The sequence below is a fragment of the Chamaea fasciata genome, unplaced genomic scaffold (genome assembly GCF_029207755.1).
Source record: "Chamaea fasciata isolate MVZ Bird 193981 ecotype frontalis unplaced genomic scaffold, bChaFas1.0.hap1 SCAF_6, whole genome shotgun sequence".
NCBI lineage: Eukaryota > Metazoa > Chordata > Aves > Passeriformes > Sylviidae > Chamaea > Chamaea fasciata.
In genome coordinates, this window is record NW_027094091.1 from 43,239,417 (window position 1) to 43,265,144 (window position 25,728).

At 36.8% G+C, this 25,728-nt stretch overlaps 1 protein-coding gene across 3 annotated transcripts in view; it reads left to right on the plus strand.

Moving 5' to 3' along the window:
* FBXW7 (F-box and WD repeat domain containing 7) overlaps positions 1–25,728 on the plus strand; it is a 176,732-nt gene that overhangs the window by 93,657 nt on the left and 57,347 nt on the right. The window lies entirely within an intron of this gene.

Below are 25,728 nucleotides of genomic sequence, written 5' to 3' on the forward strand. Positions count from 1 at the left end.
GCAGTTTCTTTTAGTGCATACAGACAATTCTGTACGCAACTAAACAAAATATTGAGTATTTGTTAAAGGAGAAAGTAAGGATTGCTTTGTACAGAATGTTGTATTTGATCCTGATCTGATCTCAAATTATGTTTATATAATTACATTATATATTGCATTTTGCTAAACTTCGCACTTTGTTGGAACAACTGAGATGGTGACTAGTTCATCAAAAATGGAAAACTGATCTGTTATTTCTTTTTGAATGATACATCAATAGGGTATCAATAAGGTACATCAATAGTTCAAAAATATTTTTTGAGCTTTTGGTTCTGTTCTTCACTTTAGTTATTCAAAGTAGAAACAAAAGGCTGCTTTTTTCCCCTCTTTGATATACTTCAGTGAAATTTTCTTATTTGAATAAAACCGAGATTCCGAGACACACATTCTGCAGCATTCCAGTCAAGTGCAAGCCTAGTATTTATGTAAAATATCAAATACTTCAGAATGAAGTTATAAAGTAATGCCATTACTGTTGTGTACAGGCTGATGGTAAACTGTTCCTTGGAATTTTAGCAGGAAGTATTAAGTAGGAAATGTAAAGAGTCTTTTAGAAGAAAATGTATGTCTAAATGTGCTTTTGAGTAACATCTGAATGGGATGGTAAAAAAGAAAAAAAAACAGCCATCTGTGCAAAAAAATACTGTGCTACCCAGCATTCTGTCACAGCTTTTCTGTATGCAACATCTGTAGAGAAATAAGGATTGTCTTGTTTGTCTGAGAAAAATACTGTGTTAAAAGTAGGTGCTTACTGCAATGTATTTATACTTCCAATGAAATATTAGGGATTTTTGTATATGTTTTTGGTGTTGTTGTTTTTTTTTTTTTTCCCCATAAAAAACTTTCCACATGCAAATGTTTGGTCAGGGAGGCCCTCTATATGCAAATGAGACATGCCTACAGCTTGGCTTTTTGAAGGGGAAACAAAGAGCTAAGTGGAAATGCTAATACAGTCATATTTTAATGCTGTCTTTTGTCAAGTTACATTGTTGTGCTCCAAGCATTAAAGCATTACGGCACTCCCTCTTTTGCCCTCACGTAATTATACAGTTAATTATCTTTGCTGGTTGGTGCATAAAGAGACTTGTAAGATTTCTTAATGGTCATTTATTCACTCTGTTTTGGACTGTACTGGCTCAGTTCATACAAGAGCTTTGATGGTTTTCTGCATCTCTTATCAGCAGTTTCATAAAACATTTTCACAGGCTTTTGTTTCTTGCTGCTTAGTTTTGCTCAAAAAGGTTTTCAAAATATGAATATGTTTTTAAGAAACATGTGTCCAAGTATAGGCACCAGAAGGGGATTGTGGGAACATATGGAGACATTTTAGGAAAGCTAATTTGATCAAGAAATTATTCAAAATGGAAGTAAACTAATTGTGGAAAATCTTAGTAATAGACATTGCTTTGTATCTTTGTTCAGTGGAGTAAGAACTTTCCTGAAAAGTGGTCCTTGGATTTGTTGCTAAGGACAAACAGATCTCTCCCCATGTCCTTAAAGAGATGCTATGTTCTTGGAGGAAGAGCCCTCCTTCTTTCCACTGGTGTGATGTATTGGCCTGAGCAAACTGGTACCCAAATTCATGGGAAATGAGGGAAAACTGCTGTACCAGAGCATCCTTAGAGCTAAAGCCCCTTGGATGTTGCTCCCTCTACAGTGGCAGGGAGAGAGTAAGAGGTTCAGACTGCAGTACCTGTACATAAGTAAGGAAGGCCAGGAGGAAAGAATTAAAAATCACAGTATAACATCTATTTTATTAAATGAGCTAGTTTTGTACCAATTTTTAGGAGACACTTTTTTTTTTTCAAATTTTAAAATCCATTTTTATTTCCTTTTTTAACTTTTAGACAATATACTATGTTTTTAGAGACCATGGCTGAGGAACAGCAAAGTCCAAATCAGTTTTTCATTTAATTTTATTGACTGTTTAGAAGAAATCTGTTTGGGAAGTGATAGTATTGATCCTGCAGCAACACTGTCACCCTCTGAAGGTTGAAGTCTCCTTGGATTCCGCTTCTGAAAGTGTAATACCAACTTGTTAAAAACAAAACAAAATTAAAAGAAAATTCTTTAAACTGCAGGTGTAAGTGACTGTGCTTATTAAAACTCCAGGCAGTCATGATTTTCTTCTTTTTCAATCTGCAGATCCCTTTTTGGAGAAGGGCTCTTCTGACATTGCAGGGGAGGTCCACCAGCTGTTTGACTGACAGGAGCAGTCTGCCTGCCCCTTGGTGGTTTAATTCCTGTCTATACTAGGATAGCTTGCACTTCACTGAGCAGCAGACAGGTCAGGACACTTGGCAGGAGACGGTTGAGAGACAAAGGCAGCAGGCTGTGGGGAGCTGATTCACCAGCCTGAAACTTAAAGGAAAAAAGATAGGAAATCATGCAACTTTAAAGCAAAGTTTTTAGCAATGTTCTTGCAGTGTTAGTAGACTTGACAAAGTAAGAACGATAAAATGTCCAAACCTGGGAAAACTGCCATCAACAATGGCTTGGTTCCTGTTGATCTTAAAAGTGCCAAAGAACCTCTACCACACCAAACCGTGATGAAGATATTTAGCATCAGCATCATTGCACAGGGCTTGCCCTTCTGCCGTAGGCGGGTAAGTGTAAAATCTTTAAAACCTGGATTTTCATCACTTGTCTTGGAGCTCAGTGCTTCGTCATGGTGCATTTATTCCATGAGGAAGTATTTAGGTCTGTTATTATTTATTCTCTCAGGGTGCTATAGAGGAGCTCTTTGGTAATTCATTTCATCAATTCTTGTGCTGTAATTTAATTAAAATCTTTACAGGTTGTCTTAGCTATTACTCATTTTAAGGAACGTGTCAGTGATTCTTTTACAGCTGTAAACCATGTAGGTAAAAACAAGCACTGTACAAGATAGGTGCACTCATAAATGTGTATTTTGCTGTTATTCAGTCTTTTAGGTCATGAAAATAGTTTGGGGTACAATTCATAGAACTCAGTTCTGAATTGTAGTGGCATATGCGACTAGTTGCATATTAAATTAGAGCATTTAGAAATGTTAAACTAATTAATATTTAAACATTTTGAGTAAGAATTCTTAAAGTAAGATTTTAATACTTTTGTAACTCAGTAAGGAAGATAACATTTTTTGCTGTTACATAAAATAAAAATAGCATGTTACTATGTGGAGGTTGCGATATAGTTTATATATAGACAATCCTAGCCTGACAAACTATCACGGGTCTTATACTACAGCTTCAGGAACTGTATGAATTAAGTGACTCTTCAAGTACATTATATAAGTTTTCTCTTGCTGCTGAATAAATACTGTTTCATTTTATTGATGCAAGTTTTAAAATCTAGCTCGCCTTTTGTAAATATGCTGGCTTTCTTTGAATGTCAACTTACTGCTTTTTAGAAAACTTACTTAAATCACAGACAAAATTTAAATTTGACAAGATCACCCTGGCAGGTTTGATTTTTTTTTTTTTTTTTTTGTACTATGTTGTTTGGAATATCTTAGAATGTTTCTTATATGTAAAAGGTAGATGGCATGCATTGAAGGCAGCGACCTAATGTCAATCTGCAACGATGTAAAATTTAGAACACATATATATACACACACAGGACTGTTTAATATTGGATCATGTGCATTTCAGAAAAGTATTTTTTCTGAAATTAGATATTATGCATATGTGTTTGCTGAACACGGAATAGGAACATTTCATAATGTTGAAAGTGATAAAGTAAGTTTCTGTATTTTAATAGAGTGTTTTAAATTTTTTATGTGATTTGGGAACTGTTTGTTTGAATGTAAGCATTTGGAATATGTTTGCTGACTTTTAGTTCCTTTGGCTTGGAAAAAGCATGGTGTACAGTGTAGAAGATTAGCTATATTTCTTTTTGTGGCTATGTAAGTGTGGTGTACTGTTGGAACTTTATGCTGATGTTTTATCTGTGTATTTTCTCTAATGAGAAATATGATAATACATTAACTTATCACAGATACAAAAAAACCCCCAAAACAACCCAACCAAAACCTAAAGCAGTTTTCTCAAGATTTTGCACTATTCCAAAATTACCAGAGTTATCTCATTTGTCCTGTCCTACACCCCGCTCGAACAGTCAGTTTAATGTTTTAGTTCTAGGAGGGTTTAGAAAGCAGTTCAGCATCTACTTTTCTTTTAGCATTAGGACTGAGGAGAAAATTTAGAAATGCTGTAAATGTATGTTTACCAGCTAAGCTATCATCAGTCTATTTATCTTGTATTCTGAAACCAATAATTCTCAGTATGATGGCTGCTGATGGTGGAAAATATGAGAGCTCCACCTTTAGTCCCCTGCCTTGCAACACTCAAAGCCCGCACGTAAGTCCCAGCGATGACCATATTGGGTTCCTTCCATGCTAACACACAGGGGTTGCATACAAGATCTGCATGTTGAAAAAAATCCAATAGTAAAACCCAATCTAATTCTTCATATCAACAGATGAGAGAGACAGTACTTCTGTTTTCTAGATTTATTCCTTTATTAAACATAACAAAAACCAAAATATATTTTTATGGAAAATAAGAGTTTTGACATAAAGTCTTTACTTCATGCAACTTCTAGTTTTATTTTTTAAAAGTTCTGCTTTTCATTTAATAAGTAATGCATTGAATTATTTAGTACTTCATTTTCAGAACTAAGTTTGCTGTGCTTTAAAACATGAGCTACCATTTTCTTCCAGGGTACTGACTTGGTAATATATCAATGCCACCTTTTTTTGGGTGAGTGTACGATTGGGCCATTTAGACATTGGCCTGACTTTAACATTGACCTTCTCCTTGTTTGAACTCATTTCTTCCCCTCCTTAATTGTACATTAGACCTAACAAAACATTTTTAAAATGTGTTCTGTGATCCTTGAGAGTGAAAATACTTCCGTTATGAGAGCTGACAGTTCATGGCTTCTGCATCCTCTGCATTGGTTATACTGGGCTTCTGTCAAGAAGTGCACTATAAATGGTCACAGGACTTATCAGTTTGCCCTTTTGCATTTTGTCAGTTTGCTCAAGTAGTTAAAACATTTGTCTGCTCTACCACTAATCTGAATCCAGTTAAAAATAGTATTACTTAGCATTCTTTGTGAAGCACTTGAGGACAACTTTAGTGCGCAGCTATGAAAGTACTGTACTTACACAGTAAACCTATGTATTCCTACAAAGTTGTCAAGGAAAACACTGATGCACTATCACCAAACATAGACATAGCTGTGGTCCTCTTTAGCCTTTGACGCATCTTTCGTAGGCACTGGAGTAGATTTTGCAGTGTAAAGTGAAGAAGTAATGAATACCTTTTAGCTGGTACACACTTCAAGTATCAAATATCATGTTGCTCTTCAGTGCAATGTAACTGCAGCTGATCATTGAACATACTCATAGCATAGTCACGTATGTCACGCATGTTCCAAAATCAAGTGCCACATTTTGTTTGCCTTGCTAAATACTTCCAGTTGACAAAAAATTGGTCTCTTAATTAAGTATGGGATTTTTCCTTTGTAATGCTCTTAAACCACTAGCAGAAGTATTTTTCCTTCTGACGTCTTGTAATTCTCAACTCTTTGAAAAGATATATATAACAAATAGATTTCTTCTGTCTTTAGTTTTCCAAGGTTTTTTTCCCTGAAATTTCTCATGAATTGTCTTGAAATATCCTCTTGAAGTTTGCTGTATAACAATTTTATCGCATTGAATGCATCTTTTTAAGAAGTGCTAATAAGCTGGAGAATTTGTGAGAGTGGCTTGTTCACTTGCAGCGTTCCTTCATTTCAAGTGGATTAAAGTAGCACTGAGTTGTTATGAAGCAGGGGTTTCAGTGTGCACCCTGTGGTATTCCAAGCTGGAAAAATCAAGGTAATAGATGTATCCATTTTCAGTGTTGGTAATCTCAGAAACACCAAAGGCTCTGTTACATTCTGTCATTTTGTGAGAATGGTTTTCCTGTAGGTATGTATGTTTCACCCTTAAAATACATATAACCAAATTTGGCAATTTGTCAGCTTAGTTCATCAATGAAGTGCTTCTGTCTGTAGGACATATTTGTCTGTTAAGTGAACACAAGATAAAGCATTTGAAGTATTACTTTTTACCAGCCTGTGTTCTTCATATAAAAGAGCATCCACTGGTCTTCCGCTTTTATTACTACAGTAGAGCACTTGGAATGAGACTCCAGTTCCTTTTCCTCCCTCTGGTTGAGAGGTATGCTAGTAGTGTGTTTAAAATATTGATGTGACTTATGCATGAACAGCTTCACTTACTTGGACTTGTTTCTTTATCCCTTAATTTCTGTGTTAAAACAGCCGAAACACTCTTTTCACTGTCAGTCGAATCTAGGTAAATGTTTGTGCCAGCAGTTCAACCAAGTAGTCCATTCATTCAGTTTTCCAGGGAAATGTAGTCCTGAATTTTTCCGCAATAAATTGTATTTCTTGCTCGAATACAGCACTTGATTTCATGGATGACAGTAAGAAGTTACTTAATGGACAAAAAACTGTTTAGCTTTCTCTGAAATTACGTATCCTCTTATTTATACTTCCCTGTACTGCAGATGACTTTGGATTGGGTTCTGAATAATGTAAAAAAGCACTAATCTATTTGCCCCTTAAACAATAAGTAATTTCCCTTGGAATTTCTCACCATTTGGTAAGAAGAGACTGACAGAAGAGCATAAAGAAAAAATATATGAAAATGCGCATGGGTGTGTGCATATATGTGTATATGTGTACAGTTTTCTAATGTAAAACTAAAGGTAGTCTTCAGAGTCTGTCACTAGACAAATCACAAATCAAATCAGAGCACTCCCAAATGCTTGCATCTTCTACAAGAGAATTTTTGTTTCTGGGCTTTGTGCAGGGAACTTGCATTACGACCTCCGGTGTTAAGACACCTGTTTGAATGACTGTCGGAAATAGCTTTCTTTCAAAGCTAGTTTAGCTTTTACGTCAATTTCTCTTGATTTTGTTAGAAAATTTGTCAAACAACTACAGATCATGGACTGATCAGTTGATACTTATCAGGAAAGGACGTTTGTTCTTGACCTATGTTTATTTTTCATAAAGTCCATTGCTCTGGATTTCCAAATATTCTCAATAAAGCCTATCTTCTAGATATTTTACTTTTCATTGATAAATTCATAAATTATCATCTTTGGTGTTTCAGTTTTGGAAAATCTTTGGAATGAAACAGAAGTACGGCAGAAGTTCAGTAGAAGGAAGTTAACTGAAAAGGAAGATGGTTTTGAGTGGAAAGAAAAGAATACTGAATAGTTACAGAAATGAGGAAGGCTAAGTCTCCTGTAACATTCTGCCTAGAGGGTCATGCCTTTAGAAGATAAATAGTCTTGGACAATGAACTTCGTCTTCTTTTTTTTTCTTTTCTTTTTTACATATATGCAGTGTCTCCCCCCTGAATCTGCTTTTTCCATACCTTTCATCTACTCTCACAAGGGAAATAAATGGTTTTTGTGTATGAATTCGTAGCCTTGAAGAAATAGCAATATGTTACTTACTTTATCAAAATGGAACAGCAAAAGTAGAAGATATATTCTACACCTTTTTTTTTTCCTTCTTTCTGCAGTTCTCTCTTTCATTTTGTTTGCAAACAAACTTACTTTGTACTGTACTTGAGAGGGAATAGTACAGGTTTCACAGAAGTGGAAAGAATTGTATAGATCCTCAGTTTTCTGGTCAGCTCAAGGTGGGGTGATTCAGCCTGGCTCAGCTGAAGTGTCCCGTGGTGTCCCAGGCAGTGCTCACAAGAATTCTGCCAAGCCTTACTGGAATCCATCTTTTAAACTGTGCATACAGTCACATGTAGCCAATGTTTATGGCTTTGTAGAACAAGATACAGGCAGAAATAGGCTCCTCTTTAGCCCTGCCCTTCTCTGGGGTGTTAGAGAAGCTCTGGGCTTAAGATAGCCATTTGTAGGAGGAAGCACTCAGTTGGCTGTTCACACAGCTGTTCCCTGTGTACCCTGGAAAAAATAAAATTGGTAGCTAACCTGTGCATATCTAGTCCAGTCTGGTGTAGTGGGTCAAAAATAGTGGACAACTTGCTTGAGTTTTTGTTGTTGTTTGGTTGGGGGTGGGGGGGTGTTTGTTTGTTTGTTTGTTTTCAAACCTGCACTGCAACACATCATAGCACTCCCAAAGACTGCTTTTTCGGAATATTGAGGGATCCTCTGTCACCATACTGGCTCTTTGGGAAACACTGTTATTTAAATTGTTCTACCTATTTCTGGCCAACATAAAAGCAGCAATCGGAAGCTCATTTATATTTAACACTAGCTAAAATGTTTTTCTTTGTGGTTTTGATGCGTTTAAAACTTCAATTTCCTCTTGCAATGAGCAGTGCTGTTACAGACTGCAGGAGTGCAGATGTTAAAAGAATGTTATGATGATTCTGCAGTCAGTCCTTTCCCTTCAGGAGGTGTCAGAAGGTAGTTTTCCTGGGCGATTTTACTCCCTTGTGCCCAATTGTTTAGACGTCTTTAGAAGCCTTTATTGTCATGCTCTTTGAGCTATTCAGACACACTGGGTTGACTTTGTAGAAGGTCTTTACCTGCTTAAAGTCCATCTGTTTTGTTGTCTCAAACTGTGGAGGTTATAGCATCCAGCAGAAGAGGGAATGGGAGACAACAATGATGCCATAAACTGACCCAGCTGCCTCTTTGCTGATGGATCATGCCAGAGGGGAACTCATGAAATGTGTAATTAAATACTTAATGTATTGCTTTGAAACCTAATTGCTTTAACTATGAATCTCCCATTTCTCTTTTTGCAGTCCCTTCTATCACTGGGCAAACACTTTTTGTCCTTCTGCAGCCAATGAAGGCACTTTAATTTCCTGAACAGGTCTTTTTCAGGTGTGGGGGAAGAATCCTTTGTGATGAAAATATTGCTCTGCTGTGTCGTGATTATCCTCAGTACAGAAACACAAAGACGGCAAATTAATTTTAACTGGCAGTTTTTGTTCTGGTGTTCCCCAGATTTTGAGTGGAAGTCAAACTGAACTAGGATGACACTCAGACAAGTCGTAAGCAGGGTTGTAGCCTTAGCATCTTGCTCTTGGATCTCTGCCACTTATCAGAACCAATTGGCTGTCATTCCTCTTGTGATGAGCCCTTTCTGTCAGTGAATGATGCTTTTGCCAGTTTGAATAGCCCCACTCCTCAGAGCAGCAATCCCATCTCATTCCTAGACTCACTGCTCGGCCTGTGTTTTTCTTTCAAGTGCTGTCTGTGGCTCTGGACTACTCTATCTCACTCTCCCCTCACCTAGTTTTGGACTGATAATTCTACTTTCTCCCTGCAGCTTCTCATTGATACTCATCTTCTGTTAAAAGTGGGCCTCTTTCCTGGAAAATTTATTTACCTTGTTTGAAAATACAGTTTTGCATAGGAACAACAGCAGTGTCTTTCTGAATGCTGCGCGGGTATTTTATAATGCTGCACATTTTTTTGAAAAGGCAAGAAAAAAAGCACTGGAATTGACATGACTTTTCCTTTTACTTATTTGTTTTTAGTCAAGGAAGCCTGTACTTTTAATTTGTTCTGTTCCTTAAATGGTTTGAATAACCAGCTTGATTGCAAAATTTCTTGGTAAGAAGTTTGAGATGGTTGCATGTCATTTGTGTGGTCATGTATAGTTTGATCACATTTCAGAAACACACTTCTACTTACCTGCTCCTCACATGAACATGGTTTTAATACTGAAAGGTACAGTCTATGAAGTAGGGTAATGATTTTTCTTTAAAAATCAGATGATAGTTACAAACTGTAGTGCATTTTTGATACACTGCAAATATTTATGCTTGTGGAAGAGAAGTAGAAGTGCTCTTTATATATGTCATATAAAAACATCGATGCTGTGCAAGAAGGCAATACAATAAACCTGTTTTTAATAATTCTGCTGCTACTGTAGTACTTGGAAGTAATAGGCAAGTAAGATTTGTATGTGGTGTTTTTCCTTTGTTTTGTTGATCATATTCTAATATATTGAAAGACAACCAAAATTCTGCTGACCCTAAACTAATTGATAAAACGAGAAGGAGAATAAGTACATAAATGATGCTAGAAGTCTAGCATTCTTCTGTATATGTTCTTCCCTTATGAATTATCTATGTTCGGCAGTACTTCCTTAAACCAACTTAGTTTATATGTTGTATCAAAGGCACTCGTAAGACTTGGTAAATGCTAATGTATTCAACTTCTTTATTAGCTAGGGAAACTTTTTTTTTCAGGAAATAGTATAATAATTTAGCAAAAATAAGTAAAAATTTGTGTTTTATTTGGTGAAACATGCTTCTTTCTCTCCTGTCTGTTTCAGATGGCTCATTATTTCTGGTAGTGTATTAAGTTTGTATGTGGTGCATGGCTTTGCATATGCAAGGTAGTAAATAGAATTTTATTCGTAATGTGTGAAAAAGAGGCAACTTGTCTGTAGAAGATGCAGGTAGGTAAAAAACTTATTCTAGGAATCTGTAAGATGTAAACACGAGGAAATTTGAGACCACATGTTTTTATATACATAACTTCCTGTGGAATTCGTAAAATTGCGTTTCTAAGTTTATAATGTAGCTAGTGTACAATGATGGTAAGCAATTGCAGCGTATTGATCCTAGATGGTATCATGTGAGATCTTTCCTCCTGATTTAGATGCCCCCATTTATGTATAGAGACATGGGTTTGAAAAGCATAAATTTATTTGCAAACATTATTATTCATATTATAATAATATATATTATATAATAAGTCTGATATGCTGTATGGAAAATTGTCCCTGCACAGAGAGTTTACTGCTCGTAGAGATGGAAGACAGGGATGAAATGGGAAAAAAACCACAATGTGTTGTTAGCTGCTGCTAGCAGAAAACTGTTCCTTGGTTCACAGGCCGGGAATCTGTAGGTGATACCATACTGGTCTCTTTCTAAGGGTCCTCTCCCAACAGCATTTTACTTTTTGAAATTTGAAAAAGAACAGCACATAAAGTGACACACAGGTACGTTTGGTATATTTTTAGTGCCATATTTTTCCCTGTTTATCCTGTGTTTAGGTACTCATTACTATAATCAAACAGTGAAGATTTTGTTGCTCTAAGACAATCTGCATGGTGCAGTAAGTACAAAAGGCAGTCTCTTCCGAAGCATGCTGCTATTAATAAACCCTAACACAAGATTACTTCTCATGATAACAGCAGCAGCTGGCAAGAATGTTTGCAATTTTAACATATTTACAGCATTGCTACATTCCATCTTGCATTTCTCCTATGGTACATTGTTGGTGAAATTTCAGACCGAATTCTTACCATGAATTTCTTCATGGCCTCGCAGTCTTCCCTTCTTTTGCCTTTCCTTCTCCAAATCCTGTCTACATACCAAGCTGTTAAAGAAGGTCCTCTACTGTCTAGTGCCTGTTCTATCCACATAGTTTTTATAGATTGTCTCTTTTCTTTCCTGTCTCTTTACACCCACAGTGTTCCGGTCCTTTACCTCTCTGCTTATCCTGCAAACAGTTCTGGGGAGTCCTTTCTGCCTATGCATCACCTTTAAGAAAACAAAGAATTATCTGTAACTGGCTGTATTTCCTAAGAGGACCAGATAAGCCATCATGCTAAAAAAAAAAAAAATTACAACTTCTGCCACATCTATCACTTGATTTTCAAAATACATGTGTTTAGCTTTAAGTTTAATAAATTCAGTATTAAAATACTACATGTCAATCAATTTCCACTGCCTACCCTTGCTTTATTATCTCCAGGCAGATGATAAACTCTCATAGTTGGTACTGATTCTCTTCTCTGAATAGCATTCAGAATAGATGCTTGAGCACCTTTCTCCTTTGGGAGGAATATTTTTGTTTTAAGCAATAATAAGCTTCTGTTCATTTAATTTATTAGACATGTATGCTTGCCCTTATTTGCAGTTTCTGTTCACAGTGATGCAAGAAATAGGTAACAGACAAAAAACCAAATTATAGAAATGAGACTGCATCATCCCTTTAACCTCTGGTGGGATCTGTGGTGTCTATGCTATTTCTGACTGAGATTCATCTAATGGTATAAAATTGCTTCTCATAGAAATGGTTAGTTTTTTCATCATGTTTGAAATGTTATTATGTGTTGAGGTCACTTTGCACTGTGAAAATTTGACACTAATTGCAATTAATATCTAGATTTATTAAGGGCACATACATAGCAGTGCTTCTCCACTTTAGAAAGAAAATGGGTTAGAATAGCAGCAGCTAATTTGGTCGGTGCCTAATTAGTATGAATATTACATGGATTAAAATTGCAAAAGTAGATTCATTTTGGGGGGTTGTTGCTGGATTTTTTTAAAGACACACCATGCCCCTCCTGTATGGGTTAGAGAATGTCTGTAACAATTTTGTTGGGATTATTCCATCCAGTTGTCAGATTCATTTGCTGTTTGTCAATTTCCTGTAGCTTCTTGTCCACTTCCCTTTTCTTGTTGTATAAAGAGCTGGTCATGGGAGAAATCTTGATTTGTAGCCATTCCCTCCCAGAAGAAGAAGAGGAGGCAGCTTGAGCTGCTTGGTTCTGAGCTGTGTGAGTGGTCGTGGGTGTTCATGAGATCTGTTGGCACGGCTCAAGTAGCTTTCCAAAAGGCCTGTGTCTTGTGCTGCCTTACTGAGAGGAATTTCTTTGGAGCATCTGGTTAACACGGATCACTTTCTGGCACCACCTCCGTTAATTACATCTGCTCAACCTGTCTTCCTTGGTTTGTCTTGTGCATTCCCATGAAGGGTTGTATCCAGATGCAGCTGTCTTGCAGGCGCAGCACTAAGCCCTGCGCCAGTCTTGAGATTTCTGGGAAGGCATCCAAGCTTCTGAGTGGGTGAAGAGGAAATAGTTTCCTGTTCTGAAGTACTGGCCCATTTTAATTTGAGCACACAAGTGAATGTTTTAAATGTCCATAAATACTGCATATTTGTCCGTTTATGGCCATGTTTAGCAGGTCCAGCTTTACTTTTCTTGATTTAGGAAGAGCTCATATCAGAAGTGACCTGTTCTTTCTGGTGTGGGGAGAAAGTAAATGCTTCAAGACATCCCCAGGGAATTAATTAATTCCTGAAAACATGGCAATGAGGAGAGGTGGGTGTGCAAACCTTCATGCCCCCCTGGCCCCAGTTTTTCTCTTTTTTCCCTCCTGATACTGAGGGAAACCTGCAGTAAAAATTCTCACTAGTCATTGAAGTGCAAAAATATTAAAACCTGTAATTTGCACCTCTGGAGTGTCTTACTGACTTGTGGGACCTAATTTATAGAAACAAGTAGCATTGGCAGCCCCTTGCAGTGGACACACAGACCATATGAATTCATAATCGTTGAAAATTTTCAGCTTATTCTTTGGGCTTCAGTAGACAATTTATGCCCCCCCTGAGGTTATACATAGTTACCCAGTCATAAAAGGTGCTGCAAGTCTAATAAAACTAATCTTTCAAGAGACATCTGTGTTTCTTTGCTCTCAGCATATTCTGTCTTTTGTGTATGTATGTTGATAGAAAAATTGAAACGTGTTATTTAGTAATTGGCCCTAAGGCCTTGTGTTTTCTCAGTGATTTTAAGATTTGTAATTCAAATTTGCACTACTTAAGCATGAACAATGTTAGTGAGCAAAAAACCTTTAAATTGAACTGTCGTCTCTCTGAAGTAACTAATCTTCGTGATATAAACACAAAAATGTCCTTTTTTTTAACCTAGTGTAACAACTGTGTGCATAATGCACAGTATTTGTGTATTAATGTATTTGGGAAAAGGTGAATAGCATCTTTTTTATAAAGGTACTTGTATTGACACAAACCTCTGGGGTGAAACATAGGACAATTATTGAAAAATAAAGAAGTACTATATGTAGTAGTTTTAAATGTAGTTTAAACTATTTTCCATTTCAGTTTTAATTTCGGATTGCCTGTATCTTAGTTTTTCTTCTTTTTTGCTTATCCTTCAGAACCATGAAGTCAAGTCACCTTGACATTTGTGTCACATTTGTGAGTTTTCATGCAAGCAGTTCCTTCCTGTGAGGCAACATGGGGCACATGCCTTTTTTTGTCCATCTTTTGATCTCTCTTTACTAGGAGTTTTAAATTCTGCACAGGGTTTTGAGAAATAGTTCATGTTTTGATGGTATGTGAATATATGGGGAATGAATTTGGCGTCCTGAGACGAAACTGTTGAAAATGTAAAGAATTGCCTTTTTTGTTTTCTTTTTTTCTTTTTAAGCATACTAGGAGAGTAAAGTAAAGAGGATATAAAACATATGTTGTCTTTGAAGGAGTAGTGTGCCAGATATTGGAAATGGCATTCCAGAGCATGTAATGACATGGATCACAAAGATGTTGCCCTATTAAAATCCTAATATATGCAACCATCTTTGTATTTCTAAAAGAATGTCAGTTGCTACTAAGAAATATGCTAAAAACCTTTCTGAACTTGTGAATTCCTTTGACAGTGCTTGTGAACTTCAAGGTCTATTTTTAAAATACAAAATACAATATATAATTTTCATTCTGTAGCACACAGTATTATAGCTGGTAGGCAGTTGTTTCCTTTCTTCTTCCATTCAAAACTGGGGACTCATAGCATCTCGTTATCTAATACTACTTAATGATAGTCCTCAGAATACAAACACAGATACAGATGCTCTTCTTTCAGGGAGAGTTTCAAGATTTCTTTTTAGCTTCTTGCCAATAAGTAGCACCAGTGCTGCTTCATAGGACTGTCCTAGATAAGGTGCATCTGTCACAGACATGTCAAAGACCATATCAAACACAAAGGTTTTATCTGGCCTCTTTTAGGTGTGCCTTCATTAATGGTTTTCACAAATTGACAAATTGGTAAATTCGCTACTATTATCCAGCAGAAAAAAACATTAAGATTTTTTATTATTTTTTCTTTTCATCTATATTATCTTATATTCTGACTTTAAAGTAATCAGGTACTTTTTTTTTTGTATAAACAAAAGCTCATGTTCAATAGGGAAAATATTAAATGGGAAAAACCTTGCATGTTGTCTTATAATGCATTATAAATAAGGAAGCTTGATTTTCTTTCTTCAGTCCTTTGCCCCTCACATCTTGAAAATAACAAAATAAAAAAATTCTCCCAGCTTGCCTTCTGTGTGCATTTTCTGTTCCGTACACACAAAAGGGGAGACAAGAACCCAGATATAGTTGTAAGCAGTAGCTTCATAAACAGATCTGGAAACTGAGGTAATCTTGCCTTATGTCCTTCTTTTCCCTGTTTCTTTCACCTTATGGCTGCTGTCATAGTCTCCAAACTTGGAAACAGCTGCTGCTAAGAAACCCTTTCCTTGTTTGACTTGGAAAACAGAAGTGGATTTTTTCTGTTAAACTGAAATGGAAAAAATACTTGTGTTGAATGCTAGCCTTGTGTCTGATTGCAGCAAGTTACAAGTTGGAGGTCTCTGAGGTAGTAACACACTGTTTCAAGAACTGGACATGTGGGATGTTCAGACTCATCCCTGGTCCAGAATGCATCTAGCATCAAAACAAAAGCAGATGAGAGACCCCCACTACACTTAAAGTGTAAAATGTGTTTTCGTTCTTCATTTATAAATGAGAATGTTTGTGCTTCAATTTACACCCATGTTTATTTTCATAAAAATACAAAAATCTCTAAATCTGACTCTCACCTGAAAGTAAAATTGAAAGTGGTCAGGAGTAATCAGATAGATTACTCTAAATAATTGGAAAGATTTGTCTTCTACAAATGTGACCTGAGCTGCACTTCTGTGGTCTTAATGCAGTGATTTAGTTTTTTTACAGTGGTTGCTTGAAGGAAATGGCATTTTCTGCTTCTCTGGTGATGCTTCAAATTTCAGAGGCTCTTTAGCAATATTATAGTTATCACAGGGTGGAGGAAGCCATGCGGTGCCACTTCAGTCCCAGGCTTGTGTCGTAGATGCAGCATTGCTTGGTTGACTACAAATGACATGAGATATACAGAAAGTGAGACTGACAAAAGGTGGAACAGAAAAATGAGTTGCCATAGTACCAAGCAGCCAGAGCTGTACTGCTAAAAATGTGACTGTTTCTGTATATGCGTGTCAGCAAAATAGAATATCTTCGTAGTGGTAGAAGGTATTTTTTTAGTACTCCCAGGGTGATAGTCCCAGTTGATAAGAACTTTACATCAGTTTTAAAAGTGGCACTGTGCATTATACAGTGAAGTCTCCTGAACAGGAATATATTCTTGAGATAGAATATATCATGACTTGAGAATACATTTTATTTCTTATAAAGAAGACCTGACACCAAGTGTCAGACAGGCAAACTTTGCCATAGTGCATTTTTTGAATCTTGTTTTGTGCCTTGCTTGCAGAGTCGAGGCTGGATTATCTGCACTTATAGAGGTCTGACCTCTAGATGCCATTAGCAGGATAGAAATACAACCCCTGTTCTTAATCAAAAACCTTTCAATTAACCCAATACTGAAATTGTTTGCCACAGCCTCTTTCACAGAGGAGGAACCCCTGAAGAGGTCGTGTTGGTTCCCTTGAGATTCAGCTTTGCTTCATAGCTCAGAATGTGTTTAAAGGGAAAGATACTGAGGTGAGAGACACTTGTGTAAAAAAATTGTAGCCAGAGGAGAAAATAAAATACATAAAATACATAATCACTCAGCTACTGTCACTAACTGTAACAACTACTTTTCAAGATTTATTATGAAACAACTTCAAACTTGTCTTTTAAGTACCCTTGTTTCTACTTGCATATCAGAAGAGGAATTGAATTTTGAATTTTGTTTCCCCATTGTTACTAGAGAATTCTTTGGATATTATCTTTATGGCTGGGGGAAAATGATTTTTTGCTATACCTAGCATGCCATTATTTATTATCTTTTTTTTTATTATTAGAAACTACTTCTTGCAGCAGTTTATTAGTAAGGAGATGACCTACCCTGACCTTGGTTAAGAAGCTGTGTGTGATGTCCCTGGAAAGCAGCATGGTGTATGTGTAAAGACACAGCAATAATAATGCAGGAAAATCTGATGGGGGATGCTGTAAGTTCAAAAAACAGGAAATCATCTTTAAGCATCCTTTTTACCATTTTTTTGAAGCATGCAAATTGCACTGAGGATTGAAGTTTCTCTGCATAAATATCCAAAACACAGAATTCAGAGAAATGCTTTGCACCCTTTTTCGTAACTGTTGATAGGCCAAATGAATTTTTCTCTTCCTCCTTGAGAAGGTTGTGCTTGTATGCAGGTGACTTGAATAGCCTGGTCGTTACGGGTTTAGTCCATGAGAAGACTGAATTATGATCAGACTCTGTTAAGCTAGGTGGGTTTTTAGCCTCACCCAGAGGAGCATTTGTGATATTCTTGAACTGTAGCATGTCTAAAATGTCCCATGGATTTGATAAAGGGCACCTAGAAGTAGGAACTCTGAAATGTCATTTATTTAGAGTTACCATACCAGTGAAATAGACAGAATACATTTCGGATATTTTATAAGCAAAAGAGTTTTGTAAGGCACTTTCCTACTTAAGACTATGGTGATCATATGTACCACATGAACATTTGTAGCACACAAAGTAATTTAAGCATAATTTTTTTTAAATTGCCAATTTTACCACTCTACTTCTTTAAAAAAATGTATTTGGCCTCTGAAATGTAATGATTTGTTTTGTGGTCTCATTGTGTACCCTTTTTCTTTAACAGTGAAAAGTATAATTTTGGATCACAGCAGCGTTGAGTAAGGTCCTTGTCATCTTGTAGTTCATTTATGCTAATTTGTCACACTGTAGGAAGGGGCAGGAGGAACGGCAAGTTCTTGGCTTGGCTTGAGAGAGGTTTTGGAATGCGTGTGCTAATGATACACTGAGAGATTTGCCTCATGGAGATATGGGACACCTTTCTTTATTCAATCAGAAGTTCCTGACTGACATTCTAGTTAATACTACCAAAAATAAAAACCCATGCATCCATCAGAACAGCACATTTAGCATTAAATGACAAGCAAAATAGCAGTTGAATTTTAAATTAGAAGAAACAGGATGCTTGGGGGAAAAACTGTATTATTTAAAAAGTTGAAGGAATTTATAAGATGTATGAAGTGGCTTAGATACTCATAAATAATTTCTCATGCCATTAAGAGTTGATTCTGATAGAAGCTTTGTTGTTCCATTCTTAGATAAAACTTTGTGTCATGGCTTAGTATATCCATTTTAGTATTTTTTTTCTTTCCAGAGGAATGTTTTCTGAATTGGTTTTGTTCATCAGATCTCATCCACTGTGTAATCAAGGTGGAAAATTTATACCTTTTTAAAATGGGAAGGTGTAAGTATGCATATCAAGGGAAGAAAAGGTGGTTTTCCCATTAAAGTAAGAGTTTGATTTTATTCTGCTTTTCCTCCATTGTATGTATGTTTTATTGGGGGAGCAAAGGGCTATCCTATAGAAAAATGTAGGAAATTTGTTGTTTAACGTAATCGCTGTGCTAATATTCAGTGATTTTTTTGTTGTTGTTCTTTGGTTGGTTGGTTTTGTTTTGTTTTAGCCCCTTTTTAGTTGGTTAGGGTTTTTTTGTAGCATCATGCAGCTTGTGAGCTTGTGGTGTTGTTTCTGTAGTGAACGTGAAGGGGCAGTGTAGTGCTGTCGATAAATCTTCCTCTGTGTTCATCTTTTCAACCTCCTGTGGAATATCATGTTTAAAATGTGCTTATTTTATCAGTTGTCTATATGTGCATTACTTGTATGATAATTCTTTTAAGTTAAAGAAATATTCTAGAAATATCAGTAGTTAGGAGCATTGTTGTTTAAAATGAGTCACTGTTTTCTCCTTGACACTGTTTATACTCATAAATATATATATATATATTGCACTGTATAATATAGATATTATTCAGTACTTTTTAAAGACTGTTAGTGTTTAAAGGCTTCCACATGGTAAAAGCACATGAAGGTTATGGACAAGCGCTGGCAAAGTACAGCCGGACTTGAAATATAAAAGGGTATCAACAAAGCAACTTTGAGGTGATTTTTGCTTGGCTGGTTTTTTTTTCACTCTGAGTATTAAAGTACATTTGAGGTACTTATTCCTTGCGAATAGCACATTCTATATGAATTAATTGTTAGAGCTGAAATACTGAGGATGCCTGATGTATTTGTACCCAGTAGATTAAGTTGGTGTCTAAAGGAGGCATTCTGTCAATGTCTCATGAAACCACCATTGCAAAGAGAAGGGTCCTAATCTTGAGAGGTATTCTCTGAAACAGTGAGTATAGGTATAATGCTCAGATATATGGAAAAAAAAGATAAAAAGAAATTCTTCACTGTGAGGGTGGTGGGACACCGAAGTAGGTTTTCCAAAGGAGTTTTGAAGGCACCATCCTGAGAAGTGTTCCAGGCAGGATGGGGCTTTGAGCAACCCGACCTAGTGGGTGGCACCCAGTGTGTGGCAAGGGTATTGGAACTAGGTAATTTTTGAAGTCCTTTCCACCTCAAATTATTCTTATTTCTCGTGTAACTGTTTTCTCAACAGAGCCAATATTCACTCCAGTCTTCTCTTATGATTTTTGGTTGTCATAGTTAGTGTTTTGTCCAAACGCTAGAATAATGAAGATTTTGAGGTTAAACTCTAAAAATGACTGAATGTAGCTCTACCAGTTTCAGTGACAAACTTTTTCTTGCATGTTTTTGAATATTTTATGCTAGGTTTGTTGGGTTTTGTCATAGACAACTTCAAATTGTTTCTGTGAATGTTTAATATTGTTTCTAAGTCATAAAATACAGAGTTTTAGAAAATTTAAATGAAACATAAAAATCCCAAAAAAACAACTTCCACCATTCCAGTTTAAATCTTCTAAAATAAGTGGACTTTCCTTGTTCATTGGTGCTGCTTTAGTACCCCAGGACTATAGTCTGAAAAGCTAAATAATGATACTGAGCAGCTCAGGCTCCTTTGAAGAGACCAAGGCATACCTGGGTTAGTGACATAGCAAATTGCACTTCTGTAGTATCATATTCTTTCCACCTGGAGTGCTGATGAGCTGAAGAAATACATGTTTCTGGAAAAAACAAAAGTAATTCTGGCAGTTAATTTTTCATGGGTTCAAGTATTGTACCTTCTCTCATAATAACTCACTTTAATTTGCTTAGTGTTTTTAAGCTAACAGCTTTCATCCTGGTGCATATTGAACAATTCAAGAGCAGAATTAAAATAAGAACTGAGTAAAATCTGTGCTAAGTTTAAAGTACAGAAAATTACGGGAATCACCGATGATTTTAATGACTAATAATAAGTATATAAACTGAATATTAACACTTTTTTAACCAGTGAGTTGTTGTTTATGGTTAATTAATCATTAGCTAACATGTTATGCATCTCTGTATGTTGAATATGTCTGTTACCTGTTTTTTCTTTCGATAAATTTTTTATGACTTCTTTAAGGTGCTTAAAAGATGAAAAATATCTTTAATGTGTGCTAGAATTCTCCAGGAAAGATCAAAGTACATGTTCTTTAACCTAAATTCAATAGATTTGACTTACATTAAAATTTGAAATTAGGTAGAGACTTCCAGTGAATGTCAATAGTGGGGTTTTTTCCATTTATTACAAGGTCATGATAGACATGAGCAATAAAAATATCATCTGTGAATACCATTGTATAGCTGCATGACAAGCTCTTTCATGCCCTGAGAAAATTGCTTTCACTTTTTGTTTTTGCTTATTCTGTGATCACCAGTGAAAAAAAGCCAGCAACATAGATGATTTGTTCTTTTTAACTCTCTAAGTGCAATGTATAAAGGTTAAAAGATTGTTTGCTTTCCTAGGAGCTTCATTGTGATGACCTTAGAAGTAAATATGCTTTTTTTCGCCCACATAGAAGGCTTCATTCTTTGTTACTTTTAGAAAAAAATACAGGATTTTTATTGTAGTATCTCTTAGTGGATGAATCTTTGAAAAACATCTTACTAGACTTACTTGTCGCTAAAGACAAATGTTAGGATGCTGAGGCATTGTAACAGTAAGACTTTTTAATTAGGAATTTAAAACTCCCAAACCCTATGCATCACACTTTTGACAAAGCACTTACTTGGGCAGTGTCAAGACACCATTTTTTCCCATGTTTTTCTTTGAAAGTGTTAGGCTCCAATTCTTCAAAAGCAGCAGTAGCACACTGGATGCTGTTGGGAAATTGTGAACAAGGAAAAAGTCCTGTATTTTCACATCAGCTTTATGTATCAAAACTGCATGCATCTTTCACATCTGCCAGTAGACAGATGTGTGTAATTTCAAGTGCAAAAGTGCATGTGCCATTTTAAGACTTTATGCAAACAGCATATATCAAATTAGCTACTTGTATAAACAAATACTCAACTCCATGCCTTGTATGCATGTCAGCTGAATGCAGTTACACACAAATTTTCTTAAAAGCGAGTGTCATTTATGCTCACTGCTTAAAAAGCTTGTCAGTGTCTGGAGGGTAGCGTGACTGCTGTCAGCATTTAAAAAAAAATCTTAAAAAATGGATAGACTGAGAGGGCTTTTATGCAAAAAGTTAATAGATAGTATAGTTCCTGTCGGTCACACATGCTGAAAGTACCAGAGACTGAAGTAGGAGAGCGTGTTCCTGTTCTTAAGGACTTCCCCCACCCCCAGCCAATGAAGAGAGTTGTTAATGAATGGAAAACTTTCATTAACAAGTTACCTCCTTTAAAAACTAACTGAACTTGCAAATGATCAGAATAGCATTTGGCATATCATTAGTACAGGACGAGTAAGCCTTAGAAAATTTGAAGAATTGATTCATGCAGTTTCAACAAAAGTACTTTAGAATTTGGGCTTTTCTTTGGTAGCCTGTGCCCCTTTGGTCGCTTTTCATTTTCTTGCTATCTGTGTAGACCCTTTTTACATTTTTTCCAAACCTCCCCCCACCCCTGTTCAATAGCTAATCTGCTAAATTCATGCTACAACTGCCTCATTGAGTGGATGCGTTGTTCTGCCCGCTTCGTACCAGCTTTGTTACTGTGCAGTATTTTTCAGCTGTTTGTGCTCATTACCATACAGCTGGTATTTAGAGGAGAGAGGGAAGCAGGCAGAAGCTTTACTGTCTGCAAGTATAAGAAGCTCTTTTGCAAATGGGGTGCTGGCAGATGGGGCATGTGTTTAAACGGGTTTTGCTGATAACAGACTGCATTAAAAATCATTCTGAGAAAGTCTAAGGTCAGCCCCATGAATTCAGAACTTGAGAGGTATTCAGCTTTTGGAAGACCTTTATAGAATATTAATTAACCCAGGTCCATGAAAGTGACAAATTGATTGTTTGCAAAAATGTTAGATACTATCCTGCTGCCCCCACTTTACGGTTCATTTCCTTCAGCATCTTCTGATTTGGTTTATGGGTTTCTTAAAAAAACATAGGATTGTATATACTGTGTTCATGATCAGGGCTGTTGCCAAAACAAATGAGTGAACCAACAGTAAAATTCCAGACCTCATGAAAGGAAAAATAATTTTTCTTTTGATGTTGTGACTGAACTTTGTATTATGTACAATTATATAAACCTTTGCCAGAAGCCAACCCTTTACATACACATAGAAATTGATTCTCTTGCTAGCAGAATGAGTAGCACTGCACTGGCTGAGGTGATCTGAAGAGATAATTGAACAAAGTTTGTGTCTAAAGCCAGTACATCTTCTACTGGCTTTATTGCTGTGGCTGAGAAGGGAGAACAAGCTTTAGGATCCTGGGGCGTCTCTTCCAGGCCTGCAATGGAAGCCAGAAATTACGAGGCTAAGTGCAAGCTGGGAACAGGTGTTCTGCATTTAGACATATAAGTTAATCATTTACTTTCTGAAATGCAGGGTAATTGGTATGTGCTAGCACAGCTCTGTGTGGGTCTAGTGCATGGGTCTTGTAACAGGATCATCAAATTCTTGGCTTCCTTCTGGAATTTGGTGCATTTTGGCATTGCTCTGAGCCCCTTGGGATTCCTGGGGTGACTAAGCAGTCACCTCACACAGATGGAGTGCTCTGACAGCTGATGAAGGATGGAAACACTGGTGGGTTAACATTTCTCAGAGTACCGACAAGTCTCTAACCCTCCCAGTCCTAATCCTCCAGGAAAAGCTACAGAGTGCTCTACAAAGCATTGAGCCTGGGACAATAAAACCATAGAGTCAATAGAGCTATTGATTTCATGGGATGCTATAATCTTGGGGTTCTTTTCCCTTGTTTTGCCTCTTTCTTTCCCACTGGAGACAAATTCCTCCTTCATTACTAACACTGCCCTTTCTGCTCAGTGGGAACCAGCCAGTCTCAGATGTATACCTGAAATGTATACCACACCAGGTATACTTGGCACCTTATCAGCTCAACATTTTGGTGTCTTCCCTTTCCCCCATCCCAGCTGTATTATTTGGGATAGTGAAAGATTCTGCCACTACCCGTAAACCTTCCTTTACTGATAATAAGGAGGTGTGGTGTATTTGTAAACGTTGGTCCTGCAGCACAGCAAACAACTGTAGTGTGTAAAGCCAGTGCCTGGCAGTGAGAAGATGAGCTCTTATTCCAGACTAGTTAACAGATGTATGTATAATTTAGGCCACATTTTTATGTTCTTGAGAGAAGAAATCGAGATGCTTCTTACTTATTTAACTATTGACCAGAGTTTTATTTCAAGAATAGTTACAAAACATCAGGAGATTTTAGAGAACCGCACTGTTCAGCTGCAAAATTCCATTGCTTCTCTATAGTGTGAGCTAACACTTGGAAAATGTGGTATGAAGAGTTCTGCTTTGAATGAGTTAGTGATCACATTCAAAATTACATTGAGGACATTGAAGATTTAAGCACAGCTTTATATGGCTTTTGAGTTGCAAGTGAAATGGTGTTCACTGGTTAGCTTCCTCATCTGAAGCACATTCACTCTGTGTTTGTCAAAAGCAAAGTGGGGAATTTGCTAACTGCAACTTGTTTAAGCTCTTTAAATCAAATATAATTTATTGGAGTTTTTGATGTGTATTGAAGTGCAGTAAAAAAAAAGTAATGGCCAAAGTAAGACCCTGTTGTGATAGCTGCTGCAGCAGGGATAGTTCCCCTCCACCCTCTGAGTTTATAAACTCTAGCACTTTGCTTTCACACATCTGTCTTCAAATGCAGTTATACAGAAGTACAAGAAGAGGTTATGAACAGCTGCCATTTTTTGAATTCAGCTGTGCTTCCTGGAGGCTTTATTTGCACACCTCTGCCTCCAGCCCACCTTCCTGCTTTCTCCCTCTTTTTCCAGTACTATCTAGAAGTCTGCCAGAAATTATTTCCTTCCTTCATCTTTGCTGGCAAATGGATCCTGTAAATGATCTAACTGGCTTTAGGCAAAGTTAGTTAAGTTTAAAAGGCTATCAAAAGTGATTTAAGCTACCTGGAAAATGTTTTGCATGAAGGAGATGAAAGAGCAGCAGAGCTCTAAGGTCAGTAACCTCTTGCAGAAAGGTGGTAGAATACCCAGGGGTTAAACATCTTTAACTGGCCAAGTGAACATGTATCTGTGGTGCATGAAGAGCAGATGTAAGAGCTGCTGTCGCTGTGAAGGCCCTCCTGCAACTGCCTGTGCTAGTATCACTACTTTGATTAAAAATCACATACTGGCGGTTGTAGGCAGACATTCACTTGGCTAAAATCCATGCCACTGGAAACCTTCGTCTCCCCCAGGCACGTTGCTATTGCCCCTTTGGTGGTAATTATGGCCTCACTGGAGCCAGCAGAGCTCCCACACTGGCTGTGGAGCAATCAGCCAGAAAAGCTTAGCCAATTTGAATGGGTGATTTGCATTAACCCAGCTAATTTCACATAAAGTGGATTTATTGTTCCTTTGGTTCTGCTGTGGGGACAGCAGCATCTTCTGTTGGCACAGCTAAACATGGGGGAGCCACGGTACAAATGCTGCCTGGTGTCCAGGTGTGACAAATGGGCAGCTCCCTCAGTAAGGACTCCACTCAGCACTGTGCCCAACCTTGTGGCTTCAGTTTAGGTTTCCTGTGAGGTGGTTTGATGAGTAAAGATGAACAAAAGGCTGTGTGAGTCTATTTTAGAAGTCCCTTCAGCTAAATTAAGAAGGACAACTGTAAATTAACGAGGCAGTTCTTGCATAGCAGAAAGCACTAGGTACTTTTGAGTCTGTGGATATCTGGTAACATGGAACTTTATCATCTAAGTCTGAATGTTTTTAAGTATCATGTAACTTCAGTGTCAATTTGAATTAAATTCATGTGTAAAACTTTTTCAGTGGGAGTATTTGGATGGGAAATAATTAAGCTTTTGCTGTAAAAGAAGTCAGAGTGCATAGATACTTTTTTCTTATTAAATACAAAAAGACTAAATTCATGGTACAAGTTAGAATCTCCGAGATCTATGATGTCGTCTTTGTGGCAGGGAATCTCAAATGACTGGGATTTATGAAAAGAAAATTACATTTTAAAGTCTGAGATCTACCTCTGAAAACCTTTTGTATGTTTCTACCTTAAATATTTTGAAAAATGTACAGAATTCCTTTGTGCTATAATTTTTATAGGTGTATTGTTTGTATTTTCCACACTATTTAAAACATAATGCGTGCAAAAACTAATGTGTTACCTAATGGCTAGTAATTGTTTGGTGCTCAGAACAGATTCGTGGGTTGGAATGGACTCAGAG